Below are 23913 nucleotides of genomic sequence, written 5' to 3' on the forward strand. Positions count from 1 at the left end.
TTTCTTTTTTCAGGTTTTTTTGGCCATGCCACATGGCTTTCAGGATCTTAACTCCCCAACCAGTGATCAAATCTGTGCCCCCTGCAGCAGAAGCTGAGTCTTAACCACTGAGCCAAATGGGAGGTCTCTCAGCATCTTTTCTCCTCCTTTTCCTTTCCTTCACCCTACCTCCTTCTTTCTTCTCTTCTTGTCTCTTCTTTCTTGCTTACAATTTAATTCTTTGTACTGTGTTCCTAAACTTGTGCATCCACCACCATCGTCAGTTTAAAAGCATTTTCATTGTTTCAAGAAGATGTCAATACACACCTTCACATCCCAAATCCTCCCTCACCTTTCCCTACTCTCCACCCCTAGCTGCAGGCAACCAGTAATCTACCTTCTGTCTCTGCATATTTGTCTACTCTGGACATTTCTTATAAATGGAATTATACAATATGTGGTCCTTCGTGATGGCTTCTTTCACTTAGCATAATGATTTCAAGGTTCACCATGTTGTAGGCTGTATCAGTACTTCAGTTTTTAAATTGCAGAGTAATCTCCTACTATATAGATATACCACGTTTTATTTATTCATTCGTCGGCTAATGGAAACTGGGATTGTTTCTTCTTCTTGGCTATTATGAATAATGCCACCATAAATATTCTTGTACAAGATTGTGTGGATCTATGTTTCCAGTTCTCTTAGGTATATACTAGGAGTGGAGAAGGCAATGGCAAGCCACTCCAGTACTCTTGCCTAGAAAATCCCATGGATGGAGGAGCCTGGTAGGCTGCAGTCCATGGGATCGCTAAGGGTCGGACACGACTGAGTGACTTCACTTTCACTTTTCACTTTCACACACTGGAGAGGGAAATGGCAACCCACTCCAGTGTTCTTGCCTGGAGAATCCCAGGGACGGGGGAGCCTGGTGGGCTTCCGTCGAAGGGGTCACACAGAGTCGGACACGACTGAAGTGACTCAGCAGCAGCAGCAGCAGGAGTGGAATTGTTGGGTCATATGATGCTTCTGTGTTTAACCTTTTGAGGAACTGCTAGACTGTTTTCCAAAGCAGCTGTACCTTTTTCCATTCATACACCAGAAGGGCAAGAGTGTTTCTTACACTTTGTTTCACATCACCACCAGAATTTGATACTATCTTTTTGATTGTAGGCTTCCCGGAGGGTGTGAAGTGGTATTTCACTGTGGTTTTGATTTGAATTTCTCTGATGAATAATAATGTTGAGCATCTTTTCATGTGCTTATTGGCCATTTGCATATCTCCTTTGGATGGTTATCTACTCAGATCCTTTGTTCATTAAAAATTGAATTATGTTTTTATTTAGTCTACGTATGAGTCAGACATATAATTTGCAAAAACTTTCTCATTCTGTGGGTCATCTTTTCACTCTTTTGATGCTGTTGTTTGAAGGACAAAGTTTTTAATTTTGATGAAGTCCAGTTCATCTCATTTTTCTTTTGCTGCTTGTAATTTAGGTGTCAAATGTAAGATCCAAACTCAAGGTCACAGAGATTATGCTTATGTTTTCTTTAAAGAGTTTGATGGTTTTCACTCTTACATTTAGGTCTTTGATCCATTTTTATCCATTTTTTACATGGTGTGAGGTAGGGGTACAACTTCATTCACCCTTACATGTGGTTATCTAGCTGTTTCAGCACAATTTGCTAGGAAGACTATTCTCTATCCCTTGCCAAAAATCAATGGACCATGGACATGTGGGTGTATTTCTGGATTCCCAATTTTATTCTACTGATATTTATGCCAATACCACACTGTCTTGACTACTGTAGTTTTGCAGTAACTTTTGAAGTTGGAAACTAGGAGTCCTCCAACTTTTTCTCTCAATATTGTAAGATTTTATGGTGGGTTTCTTGAATTTCCATATGAGTTTTAGGATAAGCTTATCAGTTTTTAAAAAGAAGCCAGGTGGGATATTGACAGGGATTGCACTGAATCTGTAGATCAATTTGGGAAGCCTGGTCAAAATGGCAACACTTCACCTTCTGATCTATGAACATGGGATGTTTTTTCTTTCATTTACACACCACTGTTTTTTTTTTTTTTTTGGGTAATTTTCAGAGTACAAGTTTCACTCTGTTGTTACCGCAGAGCTTTCCTGAACCTTCTTTGGTGATGCCAATGTACAGTCAAACTTGCAGCATGATTTCAATAGCTAACATTCCTTCAGTGCTTTTATTCCAGGCTGAGGTTCAGGGAAGTGGAAAGCAGAGCAGAGCCAGGATTGAAGCTCAGATGTGTCTGACTCCTGAATTAGGCTCTTTTATCCACCTGCTTCTCAGGAAACACACCTGGGATTGTAACTGAACTGCAAGAGATCCAAGGACCTCAGAGGATTCACAAAGAGGTTTCGGGCAACAAAGCCATAATCACGTCTTGAAAAAGATACCCAAGCTCTCCTACTGCCTTCCAGGGCTCCCGAGTGGGTGTCCCCCATCTCTCCTTCTAAGTGAATATACACATCTTGTATTAACTCCATAAATATTTACTGATTTATAGCTGGTATATCAGGAGTATGGGAGGCCCGTGGCTTGCAACTGGAGTCTGAAGTGGGAGGTGTTTTGGGACAGGACCCTTAACTTGCGGGGTCTGCGCTAAACTTGGGAACTCATTGTCAGACTGCATTGATTCACTGACACCCTGTTGGTGTGTGGAGAGCTGGAGAATTGATCGCTAGTGTGAAAAAAAGCCTCACATCTTGATGTCCAAGGTGTTAGAGAAAAAATAGAAAAAAGAGTGTGTGATGGGTGGTTGAGGACAGCCTCCCTGAGACCTACTTTGTGAAGATCCAGAACAGAGTCCCAGTCTGGATGGAATGGCAAACACAGTGGTGCCAAGGAGGTCCCAAGCTTGGTGTGTTGGGGGGTCAGAAAGAAGCCAGGTGTGGCCAGAGCATCATGAAGAGGGAGCTGAGAACAGAAAGCCAGGCAGGGGCTAGATCCTGAGGGTCTTACTATCGGTTGCTGTCCAGGCAGGAAACAGATGGAAGCCTTAGGGAGGGTAAGAGATGAAAGTTTAACGAGAGACTGTTGATGGAGGTTGGGTGGGGTTAAAGGAGGCTAATAAGGAAGGACGAAGTACTTTGGGACCCGTAGCAGTGGACCCTTGTGGCCACACTACTCCTGATGGAGCCAGGGAGGAGCTGGGAGGGGAACCCAGAAAGAGTCGTGGCTGTGGGAGACTATGTGTGGCTCTTATAGGGAGGGGCCCCGCCATGCCAACCCACAGCCAAGCAGAAAGGAAGCTGGGAGTGATACCCTGCCTCTCCCCTCCCATCTGGCACCTCCCTGCTGGCACCTCTCATTGGCCATCCCCTCCAGAAGCCAGAGGGCAAAAGTTGATGTTGAATCAGGTCAACACTAAGCAGGGCAGAGGATGAAGAGTGACCTGGGGGACAAATACGGAAGTCATGGAAGGGGCGGCTCCAGTGTGCATTTTATTCCAAGAGGGGCCACTGCAGGTCAAGTGGGGATGAACTTGACCTCTCTGGCTGCAGTCTGGGGAATAGATTGGGTGGGGAGGGGGCAGGTGGGGAGAGCAGTTCGGGAGGTTCTTCTAGTTATCCCTGGGGATGATGACCGTAGATTGCACCCAAGACGGAGTGGCCAGGATGCAGAGAAGAGCTTGGGGTCAGGGTTATAATTTGAGTTGACACTGACAGGAATTGCTGGTGGATCAGGTGTGAGCAAAGGGGTAAGGCATTGCGAGAAAGGGGAATGGGGAAGAGAGTAATGGATGACTCAATTTCGGCCTCACTTAAAGCTCAGGAAACTCCCAGCTACATGTGCGTGGAAACATCACCCCTCTGGACTCGTCCCATTTGCCCAACCTCACTGCTTCACAGGGAAAGGGGACTTATGTGACTTCCTAGAACTGCCTTATGCGGCAGGCATCTTCTCAACAAGTGAAGAATCCATACATCAGGGAGGTTGAGACATCTGCCCAAGATCACACAGCGGAAAGGTGATGGGGATTTGGAGACCTGGGTCTGTCTGATTCAAGACCACCCTGTGCAGAAGGAGTCAGATGGGATCTCTTGCCTCACACTTTAGCCACAAAATATGGCTTGTGCTGCCCTGTGAGCTCTGTTCTGGAGAGAGGCTGCAAGCCCCTCGGCAATGTGTGCACGCTGTTAGGGATGCCTGAGGGGATACATCTGTAGTGTGCAGGAATTTGGGCAAAGCAGCAGCCCTAGCAGATGCTTTTTAGTCCCCCCCCCCCATTATTACAGAATTGAAGAACAAGGAAGGGAACTAACATTTACAAGCTCATTCATTCATTTCAGTTCAGTTCAGTTGGTCAGTCGTGTCTGACTCTTCGCGACCCGATGGACTGCAGCACGCCAGGCTTCCCTGTCCATCACCAATTCCCAGAGCTTGCTCAAACTTATGTCCATCAAGTTGGGGATGCCATCCAACCATCTCATCCTCTGTTGTCCCCTTCATTATGGAATTCAGAAACTTATTCCTGAATTCCTGTCTTGCTGGGCAGGCGTCTTGCATTGTCTTATTGAATCCCTGAAATGAACCCAGCCAAGGTAGGGTTACTTACACCACTTCTCCCGTGATTCATAGACCTGAGGAAATGAGACTCAGAGAGGATAAGTGACTTGCTCAAGGTAATACCACCCCCTCCAACCCAAGCATCTACCACCGAGCGTAAGGCCTCCTGGGAGGCAAACTATGGGGTGCAGTGTTAGAATCATGGTGCTAAGGCCATGAATCCAGCATCTTCATTCAAATGCTGAATCCAGGCCATCTTCATTCAAATCTTGGTTCTTCTTTAGAGGTGCAACCTCAGTTTCCACATCTGTAAAATGGGGTTAGTAATGGTGTCTATCTGAAAGACTACTGCAAGGATTGATGGAGATGAGGCATGCAACTGGCTGAGCAGAGAAAGGGCTCAGAGCACTTTGACTGTCCCTGGGGTCTCCCTTCCTGAAGCTAGAGTCTGATTTAATGCCATGAGATAGACTTCCCAGCCATCTCTGGGCTCCTTCACTCAGCTTGAGTCAGATCAGTTCTGCTTCCTTGAGATGCTGCCCGGCACCGGGCCCCGGGGTGCAGATGCAGGGATGGGAGGATGGGCTTTGCCTCCAAGCCATCTCATTGTCGGGGGACAGGTATAGATATAAGCACGCACCTCAGAACCCAACGGGTGCAACTGTAAACCTGGGTTCAAACCAGAGTAATACCAGCAATGCTCCCACCCCGTTCTCTTCCTAGTGCATCACTTGTTTCATTCATTTCTCTGCACTAGGTATCCAAAATCATCTTGTACATTGGTCGGTTGATTTATGTGTTGCCAGTCTTTATCAGGGCTTCCCTGGTGGCTCAGCAGGTAAAGAATCCGCCTGCAATGTGGGAGACCTGAGTTTGATCCCTGGATTAGGAAGATCCCCTGCAGAAGGGAAAGGCTACCCAGTATCCTGGCCTAGAGAATTCCCTGGACTGTATAGTCCATGAGGTCGCAGAGTCAGACACGACTGAGCCACTTTCACTTTATTAAGAAGTAACCTGCCCATCACTGGCTCCCGCACTGTCCAGCACCGTGTCTGGCATCTGCAGCTGCTCAATAAATATTGGTTGATTGTATCAATAGATGTTGGGTAGAATGAAGTCTCATGAGTCGTCAGCGCTCTGTCTCTGGACATGGCAGATGGAGGCAGGAGACAGCTGGGAAGGAATTTGTGGCTCAGCCCTTGAGCTCTCCTGTCCTCTGTACAAGCCCGTGTCATCAGGGATGCTGACAGGGACTACAGCCTTGGGTCACCTTGGAGGTTGGCTACCAACACTTCTGCACCAGCCCAAGGGGCTGTTTGAGACTTCAAGGGGGAAATTTCAAGGGTGAAGGTGGGAGGGAAGGTCTGGGCAGCAGACTGTATACAAGTGAGTTTGAATAAGCCTGTGTAGGTCTCAGTGTATTTGTCTAGTGAGAGGGGTGCTAACACCCATTTAGAGCAGTTATGGCAGAACCCTTAAGCCTGTGAGCCCTGGGTAGGACTTTGCGGTTTAAAACCCCGGCAATGGCACTTGCTGGCTCTGTGTCGTTAACTCCTCTGGGCCTCTGTTTCCTGTCTGCGAGGTGGGGATAAATATCAGACAACCTCACTGCTCACTGCGTTTAAAACGAGCCCACGTGTGAAAAGTGCCTGGCAAGCGGGACGCCCTCAGTCAATGTCGTTTGTGCTAAGTGACTTCAGTCGTGTCGGACTCTTTGCACCTCTATGGACTGTAGCCCGCCAGGCTCCTCTTGTCCATGCGATTCTCTAGGCAAGGATACTGGAGTGGGTTGCCATTCCCTTCTCCCGGGGATCTTCCCAACCCAGGAATCAAACCCACATCTCGTACATGTGCCTGCACTGGCAGGGAGGTTCTTTACCACTAGCGCCACAGTCAAGGTTAGCCATGCCCTTTCAAGGGTCGCGGGCTAGTCCTGAATCCACCGACCACGGGCACCCTGACATCTCGATGCTGTTCCTCCGTGGGACCCTTTCTAACTAATCAAGTTCTCTCCCGAGACTTTCCAAGGTCTAGCAGTGGCCGCTGGGCTGCAGCAAAGAGCTTCCTTCAATGCTTTAAACGTGATTCTTTGAAAAAATAAAAAAACAAGGAGAAACCTTTCCTGGATTGTTGCCTGCGGCAGACACAGTTTAAATTAACTTAAACCATTTCCTTCTCCCAGCCCCACCTCGTTATCCTTTTTCACGGAGGAAAGAAGAGAAACCCTTTTCAGGAAAAAGCTACAGGAGACGCTTCTCCTTCTTTTCCCTCCAGCGGATGCCAGGCCTGCAGATGCTAAAGTTTGCAGCCCGCGCGCTGCCGTCGCCGCGAGGGAGGTAGCTTTTAGGGCCGGTTGCTAGGGAACGAGGGCGGCTCGGGGGGTTCCCTGGGGAGGGTGGCCGCTGCCGAGTCCAGCCGCCGCCCCGCGCTGCAGTGCCGCGCGCGGCCGCTAGGGTGCAGCAGGGCCTCGCGGATGGCGCGGCCGCCCGCTCGGCTCCTTGCATGCGGACCACGTCCCCGGCCCGGGCGGCGGGAGCCAAAAGCCGGCGGCGGGGCGGCGACCCGCGCTGGCTCAGGGCTGCGGGGGCTGCGGGGGCCGCAGGGCGCCGGCCTGAGGTCGGCCTCTCGTCGCCCTCCGCCCTGACTAATTCTGGTACCCACCCTAGGATCAGAGCTGGTCCAGGGCAGCATCTCACTGCCCCTTCATCCGTTTTCATCCCACCCTGGGTTTCCGCGGGGAATTGCTTCCAGGACGCCCGCAGATACCAAAAGTCTGCAGATACTTACATCCCTTGTAGACGGTGAGGTACTACAGCCGGCCCTCCGTCTCCGCAGGTTCAACCAAAATTTGATGCGCGCGGTTGGTTGACTTCATTAATTGACCCATCCCTTCTTCCTTCGTTCGTTCGACCCTCACACACTAATCTCTTCCTTCCCGGCCCTCCTTCTTCCCTTTCTCCCTTCTTTTCCTCTCTTTCACCGCCCACTCACCATCCATCCATCTCTCCAACTTCCTCCCTCCTGCTCTTCTTTCTCACTTCCTTCTGGACTCTGGAGTTGGACTAGAAACTCTACTGCTGCCCAAACGTCTCTGGGCTAGTTGTTAACTTTTGTGCATCGTCTGTTCTGTGTCTGGGCAGCGAGGACCCCCAGACCAGCCTCACTGGGGTGGCTTTGAGGAGGGAGGGATGGTCCACAGAAAACTCTTGCAGAAATGCTTGGCACCTCGTGAGCGCCCCAATGACGCTCTCAGCGTCGCCTCCCCGTTACTTCTTTCTCCACTCAGGCTGCTCATTACAGTCACCTGGGGGACCTTCTGAACCGATGACCTGGGCGCTGGTGGGGCTCAGGTGGTGGTAATTCTTGACAGCTCTGCAGGCGATTCTATCAGGCTGTTGGGGTGGAGTCCCACTGGGAAGACATTTTGAATGATGTCAGCTAGTGCCGGGCTCTGTGCCAGGTGAACCCGCAGGAAGTTGGGTGGGGTGGGGACTTGTCCTCCCCGACTTGCTTGTCTCCCTTCCTCCCACTCGCCTAGCGTCTCTGAGGCTCCAGCCTCCTTGCAGTGTCCCTTTTTTCTTCAAGGAACAAACATATTCTCACCTCCAGTCCCTTCTCCCTGGAACCTGGAAAACACCAGGTTTTTCATTAGTACCTGAGCTGATGCCTCCTTTCTGGGCAGCCCTTCCCAGACACCTTTCCCAGGAAGGGGTATCTCCCTGTTACTTCAGGGGCCTGCTCGTCTTTCTTTTTCTCCAATAATTTATGTATTTATTTCTGGCTGCACCGAGTCTTCATCGCTGCATGCAGGCTTTCTCTGGTTGTGGTGAGTGGGGCTACTCTTTAGTTATGGTGCCCAGTCCTCTCACTGAATTGACTTCTCTTGTTGCAGAGCACGGGCTCTGGAGTGCTCAGACTTCAGTGACTGCGTTGCGTGGGCTCAGTAGTTGTGGCTCAAAGGCTCTGGAGCACGCAGGCTTCAGTAGCTGTGTCACAGGGGCTTAGTTGCCCCAGGGCGTGTGGAATCTTCCCAGACCAGGGATCGAACCCATGTCTCCTGCATTGGCAGGTGGATTCCTTAACCACTGGACCACCAGGGAAGCCCAGTGGTCAGTATGTCTATCAGTCTTCTCCTGTATGCAGGAGCTTCTGAAGGATCTGATTCTTCTCTGAGTGTTCCAAGCCTGGCCTGGAGTGGGCACTGTTACAGGTTTACTCACGGATGTTTCTACTGATAACTTGGTTTTGACCAAGTCTTATTAGCAGAAACGTCTCAGTCACTGGCAAATTTGGCCTCTCTCCCTGTTATTCTCCTGAGAGGGGGGGAAAATAAGATCTTTGGGTCCAGGTATATTTATTAAAAGGGAGAGTGCCCCACCTGTACCTTCTCGGAGACCTAAGGTGTAGCCCGAGCTCAAGCTTGTCAGCTTGCCAAACCTTCCCCACTGATATGTGTCGTTTGGCTTGTGCTTGTGTACTTAGTCGTGTCTAACTCTCAGACCCTTTGCCCACCAGGCTCCTCTGTCCTTGGGGTTTTCCAGGCAAGAATACTGGAGTGGGCTGCCATTTCCTCCTCCAGGGGATCTTCCCAACCCAGGGACTGAACCTGTGTCTCCTGTGTCTGTGGCATTGCCATCGGGGAAGTGGCATCCATAGGGTTAATTGTTTTCCTAAGAAATAGTTGTTGACATTTAAAAACCAGCAGATTTCACACCTTCTTATGAAAAACGAAAAGCTCTGGCAACAAACACCTTGTCCCCTGCCACCCCCCTCCCCCTCCCACTGTGGGCTAGAACAGCATTGACCTTCTACCAGACAGGGGGTGGGCCCCTGCATTTCTCAAGACTCTGGACCCAGTTTCCTGCTGATGTTACTTCCAGGGCTCTGTCAAGGTAGGGAGCTCTGTCACCACTGTTTATTTTATAGATGAGGCAGCTGAGGCCCAGAGAGGCCTGTGTACTTGGCAGGGGTCACACAGCAAGTGTTTGGAGGCAGCAGGTGGGACTGAGGGCTGTCGGATACTCAAGACACAAAGAAGGGGTGGTGAGTGATTCTGAGGGTCTCTTCTGGGGAGAAAAATCATGAGAAGGAATTGGAGGTGGGGGGCTGGGATAGTTTCAGTGGAGAGATGAGATGGCTCAGCAGGGGGGCGGGTGTCATGTCGGAGGGGACATAGTCATTTTCAGGTGGGAAGGCTGTTCCACGTGACTTTAGGAGGTTGTGGTACATTGCATCCGATACTCAGTGGGTGCTTACATTGTATGGGTCATTACACAGTGTGTGTTCCATGGGTCATCCTTTATCCAGCCAAAGGAATAGGCACATTCATAACCTCCTTTTTGTCAAGAAACAAAGGTTCAGAGAGATTTAGCAAATTGTCTAGCATCACTGTGCTTGGTTTTACTACTGGCATGAATATTTCGGTCTTTTCTCCTTCCTGCCTGCACGGAAAAGAACATTTTCCAGCCCTACATTAGGCAGGGCCATGTGATTAATTCTGGTCATTGAAATATGGGTAGGAGTGATGGTTGTCACCTCCTGGCTGAAGGAGGGAAATGCCTCTCTGAAATAATGGAGTCTGTCTTCCCACTCCCTGCTTCTGCCTTATAACTCCAGTGGTGGAACTGAACCAGGAGGGAAGGGTGCAGGGCACAACCTTTGCAAGAGTGATATAACCATAGGACGTGACAAAGACTGATTAGAACCATCTGGGTCCAAGATGGCAGAAGATTTGACTCCAGTAGAATTTGAGCCTCACATGCTCATTGTAATACATCAGTTAAATGCCACACCCACCAGCACCATTACAGTTCTGGGTCTAACCATAAAAGGCCAAAAAGCTAGTGGTGGCCCAATTCCTGGAAATTCCTGCCACTTCCTTGAAAAAATTGGAATAATCCTCCCACTCATTAGCCTATGAAATTACCCACCCCATAAAAACTAACCACACCATATTTCGAGGCCCTCTTGCCCTTGAGACAGCCCGTACTCTGCCTGTGGAGTGCGTTTTTCTCTAAATAAGTTCACTTCTTACCTATTACTTCATCTCTGAATTCTTTTGAGATGACCCAAGAACCTCAGATTCACGGGCAATGGAACCACGTATTCTAGGCAGTTAGCATGTGGAGGCAGCTGCCCTGACAAGCGGTCCTGACCTTGAGTAGGTTTGCATGAACACAAACTTTGATTGTATTAAGCCACTGAGATTTTGGGATTGTTACTGAAGCAGATCCCAGTCTACCCTGATGAACACAGGCAGACTGCAAAGATATTGTAGGTTTGATTCCAGACCACAGCAGAAAAGTGAATATGCAATAAAGAAAGTCACACAAAATTTTTGTCTCCTAGTACATATAAAAATGATGCTAAGACTCTACTGTAGTCTGTGGAATTGCATTATGTCTAAAAAATGTATGTGTGTGTGTTTGTGTGTGTGTGTGTTCAGGTGCTCAGTTGTGTCCGACTCTTTGTGATCCCATGGGCTGTAGTCCACCAGGCTCCTCTCTCGATAGGATTTTCCAGGCAAGAATACTGGAGTGAGTGAAAATGTACATACCTTAATGTAACATACTTTACTGCTAAAAATGCTAACCAATCATTTGAGCCTTCAGCAAGTTGTAGGTGTAGTATCAAAGATCATCAATTATAGATCACCATAACAAGTTCAATACTAATGAAAAAGTTTGAAACACTGCGAGAATTGCCCAGATGTGACTCAGAGACACAAACTGAGCAATTGCTGTTGGAAAAATGATTCAGGGTCACAAAGCTTCAATTTGTAAAAACCACAGTTTCTGTGAAGCACGATAAAATGAGGTGTATATCACACAGCTAAAAAGTAGAGTGGCTGGGATTTGAACCCACGTTTTTATGACCCCAAACTCTTGTCTAATGCATTAGAAGTAGAATCAGGGAAGGCGGGTGCACATTCCTTTGATTCAGAGACACACATTTTCTCCCCTCCTGAAAACAGGTTTCATTTTATCATCAATGGAGTTTCACAGTTGTTATTGTCCTGATGGCAGTGTGACACACTTGTCATTGCCTGGGGCCTTTTGGCAAAGTTTTTAAAGAAAGTGCTAGCGTCAGAACTTGAAGAATGAGTGTCTACTTGAGATAAAATCTCAGGGACCGTGGTGGAACACTCTTTTAAGAAATGTTATATCTCCTAAGCTCTTGATGTCCCAGAAGATGATATTGTATGAAAAACACAAACATCAATGACTCTGAGTTGAAAAGAGACTCACAAAAGTCAAATTCTGAAGGCAAAGATGTTGTGGGATAACTTGACCAATTTATTTTGCTGATGTTTTCCATTCTATATATACACAATAGTGACATATGATAAAAATCTACTTTTAAATAAGTCTAAGAGAGCCCTTTCAATACATATAAAAATTCTAAGTGATAATAAAGCTTTGTGTCTTGGTTTAATTGGCAGTGTTCTTTCTTTCTTAGTGGTACATAAAGATGCATCATACAATCAATGACATCTTAGATTTGTTGAAATATGGTCCTCCTTGTTGATCCCAGGAGGCAGAATTTGGTACCACCATTAGCTGCTTGGGTTGGGGTGGCGGTGCCTGGACCCCTTGCAGAGCCTGCTAGAGTTGGAGGGCCTGGCACCATTCTGGGCGCTCTTTTCTCAAAGGCTCCTTCTCTGCCCAAGGAACTTGGCTTTGACTTTCTTCTCTGCGGATTCTCTTTCTGACAGCTCCTGGTTTATGGCTCTCAGTGGAGCTGATAGAGTTTAGGATAAACACAGGCTCCACAGAGGGGATGGGCCATTCTCAGAAAGTAATAAAGAGAAAGAGAGAGAGCCCCCCGGGCCCTCCCAGGGAAATCAAGTGAAATTTCTGGAATGAAGATAAAGACAGCCGGCTGTGCTCAGAGAGTCTATGGGGCCAGACTCCTACGGAGGGTGAGGAGGAGAGGGGCAGGATCTCCAATCCCGTCCTTCCCCTTCCCTCTCTCTGTTCAGTGCTGCTGCTGCTTCTAAGTCACTTCAGTCGTGTCCGACTCTGTGTGACCCCATAGACGGAAGCCCACCAGGCTCCCCTGTCCCTGGGATTCTCCAGGCAAGAACACTGGAGTGGGTTACCATTTCCTTCTCCAATGTGTGAAAGTGAAAAGTGAAAGTGAAGTCACTCAGTCGTGTCCGACCCTTAGCGACCCCACGGACTGCAGCCTACCAGGCTCCTCCATCCATGGGACTTTACAGGCAAGAGTACTGGAGTGGCTTGCTATTGCCTTCTCCAGTGCTCAGTGCTGTTCCCCCCTAAACCCCTCCCCGCCCACATCAGTCAGGGCATACTGCATGCTGCTGCAGTAACAAGCATCTCTCGTATCTCAGTCTCAGTAGCTCAGAACCACAAAGGTTTTGTTCTCCCATGTGGGTTTCTAAATGTCCCCTGTGGGTTTCTCCTCAGCAGGAACCCGGTGGACAGAGCGTCCACTGCCTGGGGTGTCCCACATTGCCCACTCAAAAATGACATATATCCCTTCCACTGACATATCGTGGTCAAAGCAAGTCATCGAGCCACAGCTAATGTCAAAGGAAGTGCAATCCTACCACATGACATAAGGCAGAGGAACCGAACATCCCTGAACAACACTGGGGACCTTCCCATTGACCACATTTCCCTCCTTGACCTCGTCCCCATTTCTAGCCATGCCCTAGTCTGTAACCACCTTCATCACTGGCCATACTCCATCCCTCAGAGTCTCTACGTTCCTGACCATGTCCCTGTGAATGAGGCTGTATTTGTGAGGCTGTGGTCCTGGCATTTACTTCTGAAAATGCAGATCTCAGTCTGTTCTCTTAAAAAAAAATAAATGTTAGTGACTCAGTTGTGTCTGAGTCTTTGCAACCCCATGGACTGTGGCCCACCAGGCTCCTCTGTCTATGGGATTCTCCAGGCAAGAATCCTGCAGTGGGTAGCCACCCCCTTCTCTAGGGGCTCTTCCTGACCCTGGGGTCAAGCCCGGATGTCCTGCATTGCAGGTGGATTCTTTACCATCTGAGCCACCAGAGAAGCTGTTCTTCCCCTCTTACTGTGCTGCGTGTTACCGTACCAGCTGAGAGCCTGATGGACGGGGGTCATTCATTCCGTGACCCCAAGCCCAGGACAGAGAGTGGCGCGGAAGAGTGCACTTGGGAGAAGAGTGGGTGTTCAGCTGAATGACGGGAAGGGTCTTTGGCAGAATGAAGTGCTCCTTACCCCAGGTGGTAAGGACCCTGGTCTTACCCAGCCAGGACCCTAGTCTCTGCCCATTGACTGGCACTCTCAGAAACACCCAGGGATTGTGTGCATACATGAGTGTGTGGAGGGGGTACGGAGTGTGTGGAGACCCCTATACTTCAGACACATCCTCAGAGGCTGGGCTGCGCCTGGGCTGACAGTAGTCAGCTTGGAGTTGGGGGACATCCCTGTGTCAGCACGGCCATTCAGTCTAGACCAATGGCTCTCAACCTCCCTGCCCCGAGTCATGACACGTGGGGCAAATGACACCCACAGGAGTATCATGTCACAGGCACACCTAGCTGATGATCAGAAGCATAGATTAACACTCTGGGTTATGTGCCATCCTTAGTGACTGCCTGCAAATCCACTGCTTTCTTTCTCTGTGAAAGGAAGCTAATTGGAAAGCAAGTGAGTGAGAATAATTTTTTACAGTGTTTTTGTCGGACTTTTTTTTTTTTTGGCTACAAGTGATATGCTGCTGCTAAGTCACTTCAGTCGTGTCCGACTCTGTGCAACCCCATCGACAGCAGCCCACCAGGTTCCACCGTCCCTGGGATTCTCCAGGCAAGAACACTGGAGTGGGTTGCCATTTCCTTCTCCAATACAAGTGATATAGAACCAGTTAAAACAGGACTCTGCAAACAAAAGGGAATTTATTTGCTTATTTATCCAAAAAATCCAGGGCAGATGACTTCAAGCATCCAAAGTGCTCCAATGATGTGACCAGGAGTCCGTGGATGAAGGCTCTCTGTTCAGAAGAAAAAAGCTGGCATTTATTGGGCATTAACTTTGTTCCAGATGCTGTGCTAACACTCTGCATCATATCCCATCACCTTTAATCCGCACAATTCTGTGAAGTAGTTTCTAGGATTACTTTATGCATCTGAGACAATGAAGGCTCAGAGACATTTAGTAACTTGCCCAAGGACACACACCCATAAGTGGCAGACCCAAGATTAGATCACTGTTTGACTGACTCTACAGCCTATACTCTTTTTTTTTCATTTTTAACTTTTTATTTTGTATTGGGGTATAGCTGATTAACAATGCTGTGATAGTCACAGGTAAATAACAAAGGGATTCAGCTATACATATGAATACATCCATTCTCCTCCAAACTCCCCTCCCATCCAGGCTGCCACATTACATTGAGCAGAGTTCCATGTGCTATGCAGTAGGTTCTTGTTGGTTATCCATTTTAAATACAGTAGTGAGTACATGGCCATCCCAAACTCCCTAACTATCCCTTTCTCCACCCGTCCCCTGGTAACCATAAGTTCACTCTCTAAGCCTGTGAGTCTCTTTCTGTTTTGTAAGTTTATTTGTATCATTTCTTTTTAGATTCCACATGTAAGGGATGTCATAGATGTTTCTCCTCTGTCTGACTTACTTCACTCAGTATGATAATCTCTAGGTCCATCTATGTTGCTGCAAATGGCATTATTTTATTCTTTAATGTACAGCCTCTATTCTCAATCCTTGTCATATTTATTTTCCAGCTCGAGATAAATATTGTAAAAGACACTCATGTACACCACTCTATTCGTGTCCCTCTTTCTTAGATCCCAAGAGGCAGGTTCGCTGAGGGATAACATTTCGGTCCTCAGGAACTTCAGGTTAAAAGAACTAGAGAGGCTAATTTGCTCCTGCACCCACCTCTCTTTCTGCAGGAAACTTCCACCTCACAGCCCTGGCCACCTTAAATTGCCATCATCTGTTAAAGGTGACTCCACCCTTCTCTTTCCAATCATGGCTGATTGGACCAGCAGTGACCATGTGACTCAAGAACAGCCAGTGTGTATGCTGGTCCACCACCTATCACTGGTGTAGCCTGGATGGGCTTGGCCCATCAGCTGGCTTCTTTCCTGGAATTTGAACAACACTCAGAGGGAAATGCCCCAGTAGTGGATTGCCAAGTGGATTCAGGGTTGGAGCAGTCATCTGGGATACCTGAATCACAGAAGAAGCCCGTTGGTGGAGAGAGGAGGTCGTGGCAGCTGTGTAAAGAAGAGTGGAGGTTCCACAAAGGAGTGACTTCCCGATTGTTAGTAGCTTTCAGTTGGCTGCCTCTTAGCTCTACTTTCCCGTTTCATCCGTGGTACCAGCGTTTTTCACAACTCTGGTATGCATTCCATATCTATCTGTGGATTTAAGCGTTTCTTTTTCTCTTTCTTCAGTTTAAAGGCACAGGAAGATTAGTTGAAATGAATTAGGTGGAATAAAAATTAATTCAACAAATATTTATGGAGTTTCAACTCTGTGTCAGGAACTGTGCCAGGTTTTATGAATGACATGGAATCCATCAGGGACGTGGACCCATTTCTGACTTTAAGTTTTCTTGGAGCCATCGCACACAACCCAGCGTGTGTCTTGTCTATGCTCTGATCACGCACGTGCGTGTGCAAAATCACTTCAGTTGTGTCTGGCTCTGCGACCCTTTGGACTGTAGCCTGTCAGACTCCTCTGTCCATGGGATTCTCCAGAAAAGGATACTGGAGTGGGTTGCCATGCCCTCCTCCATGCTCTGATCACAGGCTGGATATATTCCCAACAGGATGCTTCTGTGGATGTTGTTTGCCTCATGGGTGATTGTAGGGTCAGGGAGGTTGCAAACTCCCTGAATGGCTGTGTTAATTTGATGACCCTCTCTCTCTGGTCTTTACAAACCAAAGAGGTTGGATAATATGTCTGAAGGTCTTTCTGGAACAATGACTTGGGGAAGGATGTGGGCTTCCTTATTTACTGTAAACCTACAATGACCCACACTTTAGCAGGGAAAGAGACCAAAGGTTGCAGACTGTCCTTAGGGTCCCCATGGGCCTGTCCTATGCTTGTTCCTGCTGCCATCACCATGCTGGCTCTTGGGATGTTTAGCCGACCTGAGCATGTTTCTGTGTGGATCCAGAAGGAAGTCTGTGGTCTCTCCTGGGTGGAGGGAAGCAGATGGTGCCACTCGGCTGAGTCGTCTCTCTTCTCCTTCTTCCCTTCATGACTTTTTCTTGTTTTCAATTACACAAATGAAAATAATGTCCAATACTGCTATATATAAACTAGATAATCAACAAGGACCTACTATACAGCACAAGGAACTTTACTCAATGCTCTATAATAACTCACATGGGAAGAGAATCTGAAAAGGAATAGATATATGTATAACTGAATCACTTTGCTGTAACACCTGAAACTAACACAACATTGTAAATCGACTACACTGTAATATAAAATAAAACTTTAAAAAGGAATAAAACGTAGTGTGTAAAGCACACACAGAGTTTAAAAAATAGCCATAAAATAAAGTCCCAAGTTGAGAAATGGAACATTTATCGGCACCTCAGAAACTCCTAGATCTTTTCTCCAGTGACAGTTTCCCTCCCTTTCCAAAAGTTAACATCAGCTTGAACTTTGTGCTAAGGTTTAACTCATTTTTACTGCTGTCTGGTGTACTGTTGTGTGAATGACTACAGCTTTTGTATCCATTCTGTTGATGATGGACACATGAATTGTTTCCAGTTGGGAAGGACATTCCTGTTTATGTCTCCTGCACACTGGTTGAAGGGTTAATCTAAGGTATGTGACTGAGAGTATGACTGCTGAGTCATGGGATTTTCTTATGTAAAAACCTGAGAAGTTAAATCCAACCTGTTTTCAAAAGTAGTTGTACCAAACACTGCACCACCAGTGTTCGAGAATTCCTATGATCCTACATCCCTAATGATATTTTTCTTTAACAATTTTGCCCATCTGTTTGGTGGGAATTGAAATCTCATTGTGACTTTAATTTGCACTTTTATGATGTGCGTCTTTTAAATTATTTATTTGTTATTGCCAAAGAATGCTCAAACTACCACACAATTGCACTCATCTCACACGCTAGTAAAGTCATGCTCAAAATTCTCCAAGCCAGGCTTCAGCAGTATGTGAACCGTGAACTCCCAGATGTTCAAGCAGGTTTTAGAAAAGGCAGAGGCACCAGAGATCAAATTGCCAACATCCGCTGGATCATGGAGAAAGCAAGAGAGTTCCAGAAAAACATCTATTTCTGCTTCATTGACTATGCCAAAGCCTTTGACTGTGTCGATCACAATAAACTGTGGAACATTCTGAAAGAGATGGGAATCCCAGACCACCTGACCTGCCTCTTGAGAAACCTGTATGCAGGTCAGGAAGCAACAGTCAGAACTGGACATGGAACAACAGACTGGTTCCAAGTAGGAAAAAGTGTACATCAAGGTTGTATATTGTCACCTTTCTTATTTAACTTCTATGCAGAGTACATCATGAGGAACGCTGGGCTGGAAGAAGCACAAGCTGGAATCAAGATTGCTGGGAGAAATATCAATAACCTCAGATATGCAGATGACACCACCCTTATGGCAGAAAGTGAAGAGGAACTCAAAAGCCTCTTGATGAAAGTGAAAGAGGAGAGTGAAAAGGTTGGCTTGAAGCTCAACATTCAGAAAACAAAGATCATGGCATCTGGTCCCATCACTTCATGGGAAATAGATGGAAAAACAGTGGAAACAGTGTCAGACTTTATTTTTTTGGGCTCCAAAATCACTGCAGATGCTGATTGCAGCCATGAAATTAAAAGACGCTTGCTCCTTGGAAGGAAAGTTATGACCAACCTTGATAGTATATTAAAAAGCAGAGACATTACTTTGCCAACCAAGGTCCGTCTAGTCAAGGCAATGGTTTTTCCCGTGGTCATGTATGGATGTGAGAGTTGGACTGTGAAGAAGGCTGATCGCCGAAGAATCGATGCTTTTGAACTGTGGTACTGGAGAAGACTCTTGAGAGTCCCTTATGCTGCAAGGAGATCCAACCAGTCCATTCTAAAGGAGATCGGTCTTGGATGTTCATTGGAGGGACTGATGCTAAAGCTGAAACTGCAATACTTTGGCCACCTCATGCGACGAGTTGACTCACTGGAAAAGACTCTGATGCTGGGAAAGGTTGGGGGCGGGAGAAGAAGGGGACGACGGAGAATGAGATGGCTGGATGGCATCACCGACTCTGTGGACATGAGTTTGAGTGTACTCCGGGAGTTGGTGATGGACAGGGAGGCCTGGCGTGCTGTGATTCATGGGATCGCGGAGAGTCGGACACGACTGATCGACTGATCTGATCTGATCTGATCTGATTTGTTATTGATGTAGCGTTAGTTTTTAACGTCATGTAAGTTTCATGTGTACAACATTGTATTTCTTCTTCCCTGTACACTGCAGTGGGCTCCCCATCAAACGTTTGTTTCCGTCCGTCACTACACTGTGGATTCCCTTTACCACTTCACCCTCCACACCTTGTGCCCCTCCCCACGCCACCGCCACCCTGCTGGCCCTCCCCATCGGGCACCACCTCTCTGTTCTATGCATCCACATGTTTGTGTGTTTGCTTTTATTTGGTTGAGTTTAGTTTATTTCTTTTTAAAATTTTTATATTACTAGATGTTTGTGTTTCTTCTTCTGGGAAATTCCTGTTTATGTCTCCCCCGCCCCTTTTTTTTTGTGGTTTGGTCTTCTTACTGATTCATAGGAATTCTTAATATAGTCTGAATAGCCATCTTTTGTTGATTTAAATGCTGTAAATATCTTCTCTTACATGCATAAATTCTTGAAAAAATTCAAATATGGCTAATACTAAAATTCCAGCTGAAGTCCTCCTCAGTCCACTCCTCTTTCTCCTCAGAAGTCACAACTGTTATCATTTAACTGGTTTCTTTCAACCATTTTCTATGCATTAATACATGCACACATGCACATACATTCCTATAAGAACACACTGTTTGTTCCAATACAATCTGTAGGTATTATTCTGTAACACTCTGAGTTCACTTACTATGTCTTGAAAAGTGAAAATGAAAGTTGCTCTGTTGTGTCTGACTCTTTGCGACCCCATGGACTATATAATCCATGAAATTCTCCAGGCCTAAATACTGGAGTGGGTAGCTGTTTCCTTCATCTGTGTATGGTCATTTGTCTAGATCTATCTCATTCCTGTTATTTGCTTCATAGTATTCCATAATACCTTCCTGGGTCAGGAAGATCTGCTGGAGAAGGGGTAGGCTACCCACTCCGGTATTCTTGGGCTTCCCTGGTGGCTCAGCTGGTAAAGAAACTGCCTGCAATGTGGGAGACCTGGGTTTGTTCCCTGGGTTGGGAAGATCCCCTGGAGAAGGGAAAGACTACCCATTCCAGTATTCTGGCCTGGAGAATTCCATGGACTGTATAGTCCGTGGTATTGCAGAGTCGGACACGACTAAGTGACTTTCACATTCCATAATATGTGCATTATTTTAATTTAGTCATTCCTTTATCTATAGACATTACATTGTTTACAACTGTTCGCTCTTACAAATGATGCTTGTGGCGACCATCCCTATTTTATGTCTCCTTGGGCCTGGAGATGAGTGTTTTTCTAGGATACTCACTTAGCAGTGGCTAAAATAATATCCTTATTTCAGATTTCAAGATGCTGTCAGATTGCCTTCCCCAAAGCTACCATTTTCCATTTCTAGCAACAATACATGAAAGTACCCATTTCCCTACACTGTCATCAACCCTCACCTTGATCTCATTTTTCTTATCCCTTTGATTGGTCTGAAAAGTTTTCTCTTTAATTTCCATAGCGCCTTGCTGGGTTGAGGATCTCTTTGTATGTGCCGCTGCTGCTAAGTCACTTCAGTTGTGTGCGACTCTGTGCGACCCCATAGACGGAAGCCCACCAGGCTCCCCCGTCCCTGGGATTCTCCAGGCAAGAACACTGGAGTGGGTTGCCATTTCCTTCTCCAATGTGTGAAAGTGAAAAGTGAAAGTGAAATCGCTCAGTCGTGTCTGACCCTTAGCAACCCCACAGACTGCAGCCTACCAGGCTCCTCCATCCACGGGATTTTCTAGGCAATAGTACTGGAGTGGCTTGCCATTGCCTTGAGCTGATCCTAAATCTTTGTTGTGTGTGAGTTGCCTGTTTATATACCTTGCTCATTTTGCAACTGGGCTGTTTTTCTTTTCTTTATTTTGCTTGTCAGTTGATCACTTAAAAAAGCTTTAATTGAAGTATAGTTGATTTACAATATTGTATAAGTTTTGGGTGTACAGCACAGTGATTCAGTTATAAATAGAAATATATATATAGTATTTTTCAGGCTGTTTTTACTTATAGGTTATTATATAATATTTATTATGGTTTCCTGGGCCGTATAGTAGGTCCTTGTTGATTATCTATGTTATAGTTTTGCTTTTTCTTATTAATTGATAGATAATGCATTTTTTGACAGTCAAAAAACATTTCTCTGCTAACTGGGACTTTGTTCTATTTATTTTTTAAAAAATTTTGCTATGTATTTGTTTATTTTGAACTGCCCTGGTTCTTCGAGAAGCCAGTGCAGTGGCTTCTCTTGCTGCAGAGCATGGGCTCTAGGGCACTTGGGTTTCAGTAGTTACAGCTCGTGGGCCATAGAGCCCTGGCTCAGTACTCTCAGTACTTGTGGCATCTGTGCTTAGTTGCTCTGAGGCACGTGGGATCTTCCCAGACCAGGGATCGAACCCTTGTCCCCTTCATTGGCAGGTGGTTGTTAGCCACTGCTGCTAAGCTGCTAAGTCACTGGACCACTGCAATTTTAGTCAAAATTCCCCACTACAGTTTTAGGCGAAAACTTTAGTATCTCATTCGACAATTTTTCAAGGGGTCTAGTTCCCAGACCAGGTAAGTCTGAGAGTGTCGAGTGACCTGAGCTACCCCACCCCAGACTGGCAGTGGCTTCCTGGTGAGCATAACCTGCTGGCAGCTCCAAGCCCTGCCCCACACAGGCCCAGGTGGCTTCCCCATCTCTCCCCAAAGATGGTGGTTGAGTGTCAGATCCTCGGAGCTCAGTTAGTGGGGACATCTTGGCATCTGGAGAATCACCACGTACTGTGGACCTACTCTGTCTGAGTCACCATACATATACCTCCCTGATCCCTACAGCTGTCCTGTAGATACCCACCGATATAGATGAGGAAACTGAGGTTTAGGGAAGTGCGTTTCAGTTCCTTCACGGCAACCAAGTAGCAGGGCCAGGATTATTCAGGCGTGACTTGAAATCTCACCTTCTTTCCCTTGCAACATGGTGGCCCTGTTGAAAGAGTCAGTGGGAGCAGCAGTTGCTGATATTCCTGCTCTTCTTACTATCACGGACAATCCTACTACTCCTGTGATTACTGACAATTCTCCCTATGCTGCTACTAGTACCAGTTCTCTTATAAATGCATCAGTTTAGTAAAGTCTCTCATGTTTTATTTTACTGTGATAAGAACACAATGTGAGATCTATTCTCTTTACACATTTTAAGTGTACAAAGCATTATTGTTGGCTATAGGTAGAACTCTTGGCAAATTGTCCTTCAAAAATGAAGGAGAGATAAAGACTTTACCAGCAACGTGATAGCATAAGAAAAAAAGGAACTTGTTACTTTAGTCAACTGTGTAAGTGTCAGGCACGATTCTGGCAAACAAAGGAGCTTATCCTTTAGTGGCTGATGGAAAAGTCAGTAGTTCTTGAGCTCTGCCTGTGTGTAGGCACTGTGCTTGGAGCTTAATGGACACTGGTTCATTTAGTTCATTTAATTCTTAAATACACCCTGGGAATTTGGCACTATTGCTCATTTTCTGATCTTGGCTCAGATGTCACCTCTTCAGAGAAGCCTTCCCTGACACCCTATGCAAGTGGACATCCCCCCCCCCACCCCCGAATCCCTGCCCCATCCTGTTCCCTCCATCCTGTCACCCTGTGGACTTTCATCAGTGTTCTGGTCACATGTTATCATTATCTGCGTGATGATTGTCTATCTCCCCTCTAGACCAAGAGTGACCTGTGTCTATTGGGTTTTCCATTTTATCACAGGCACCCAGCACAGCAGCATCTGGTACACAGTAGGTAGCCAATCAAGACTTGTGGAATAAATTCCCATTTTCCAGATGAGGAAACTGAGACTCAGAGAAGTGGACAACTTTCCCAAGGTCACACAGCCAGAAGAGGCAGAAGACTCAAACCTTGGTCCTTCTGATCCCAGTGCCCCAGATTCCGCTGACTGTATAGGGATTATACACATACATATATAGGGACTTCCTGACTTGGGGGTGTGTCCTGGCTTTCTAGGATGCTACTGAATATGTAACCAGATCACAATGCTGCCTCTTACCTGGCTTTATAAAAGCCAATCACTTGGGACCTCCCTGGTGGCCCAGTGCTGAAGAATTTTCCTGCCAATGCAGGGGACGAGGATTCTATCCCAGATCTGGGAAGATCCCATGTGCCATGGAGCAACCAAGCCACGTGCTGCAACTACTGAAGCCTGTGCTCCCAGAGCCTGTGCTCCACCACAAGAGAAACCACTGCAACGAGGAGCCTGCACATTGCATGGAAGAGTTGCCACCACTCGCTGCAACTAGAGAAAGCCCATGTAGCAGTGAAGATCCAGTGCAACCAAAGATAAATAAAATAAGAACATGTTACAGGATGCTTGGGGCTGGTATGTGGGGATGACCCAGAGGGAGGATAAGGGGAGGAGGGAGGTGGGAGGGGGGTTCGGGAGGGGGAACTCAGGTACACCCGGGGTGGATTCATGTCAATGTATGGCAAAACCAACCAATATAATATTGTAAAATTATTAGCCTCCAATAAAAATAAAAAAATTAAAAAAAGAAAAAGAAAAGCAAAAAAAAAAAAATCTAGTCACCTGGCCATACCTGGCCTCTCAAAGCAGGTGTTTTGGGAGCCAATAGGGGCTTCAAGAGGCCACTTTCCAGGGTTCAGACTAGCCAGAGATGATTCCACCAACTTTCCTGATGTGAGAGGACGCTGTTCACCCTGGTTGTCTTAGCCTCTCTTTAGAAAGTAAAGCCTGAATCTTGGCTGCTGAAGATCTTAGCAATATCTAGCATCCAACAAGGGGGTGGGTGCCCCATGATGCCCTAGCACTGCTGTGGGCTGGGAAGGAAGGACTTTGCTCTAGACACCTGACCTCTCTGTCCTTCTCATAAGCTATGCCCTCTTACCCCAAGGTCGTTGCATAGAATTTGTCCCCACTGTCAAAGAACACCTGTCCCCTGCCATTCCCACTTTCTTCACCTGGAGAAATGATCCATAATCATTTATTGGATCTCAGCTTACATG

Source organism: Moschus berezovskii, chromosome 27 (assembly GCF_049115385.1).
Source record: "Moschus berezovskii isolate FMDL1 chromosome 27, NW_MosBer_1.0, whole genome shotgun sequence".
NCBI lineage: Eukaryota > Metazoa > Chordata > Mammalia > Artiodactyla > Moschidae > Moschus > Moschus berezovskii.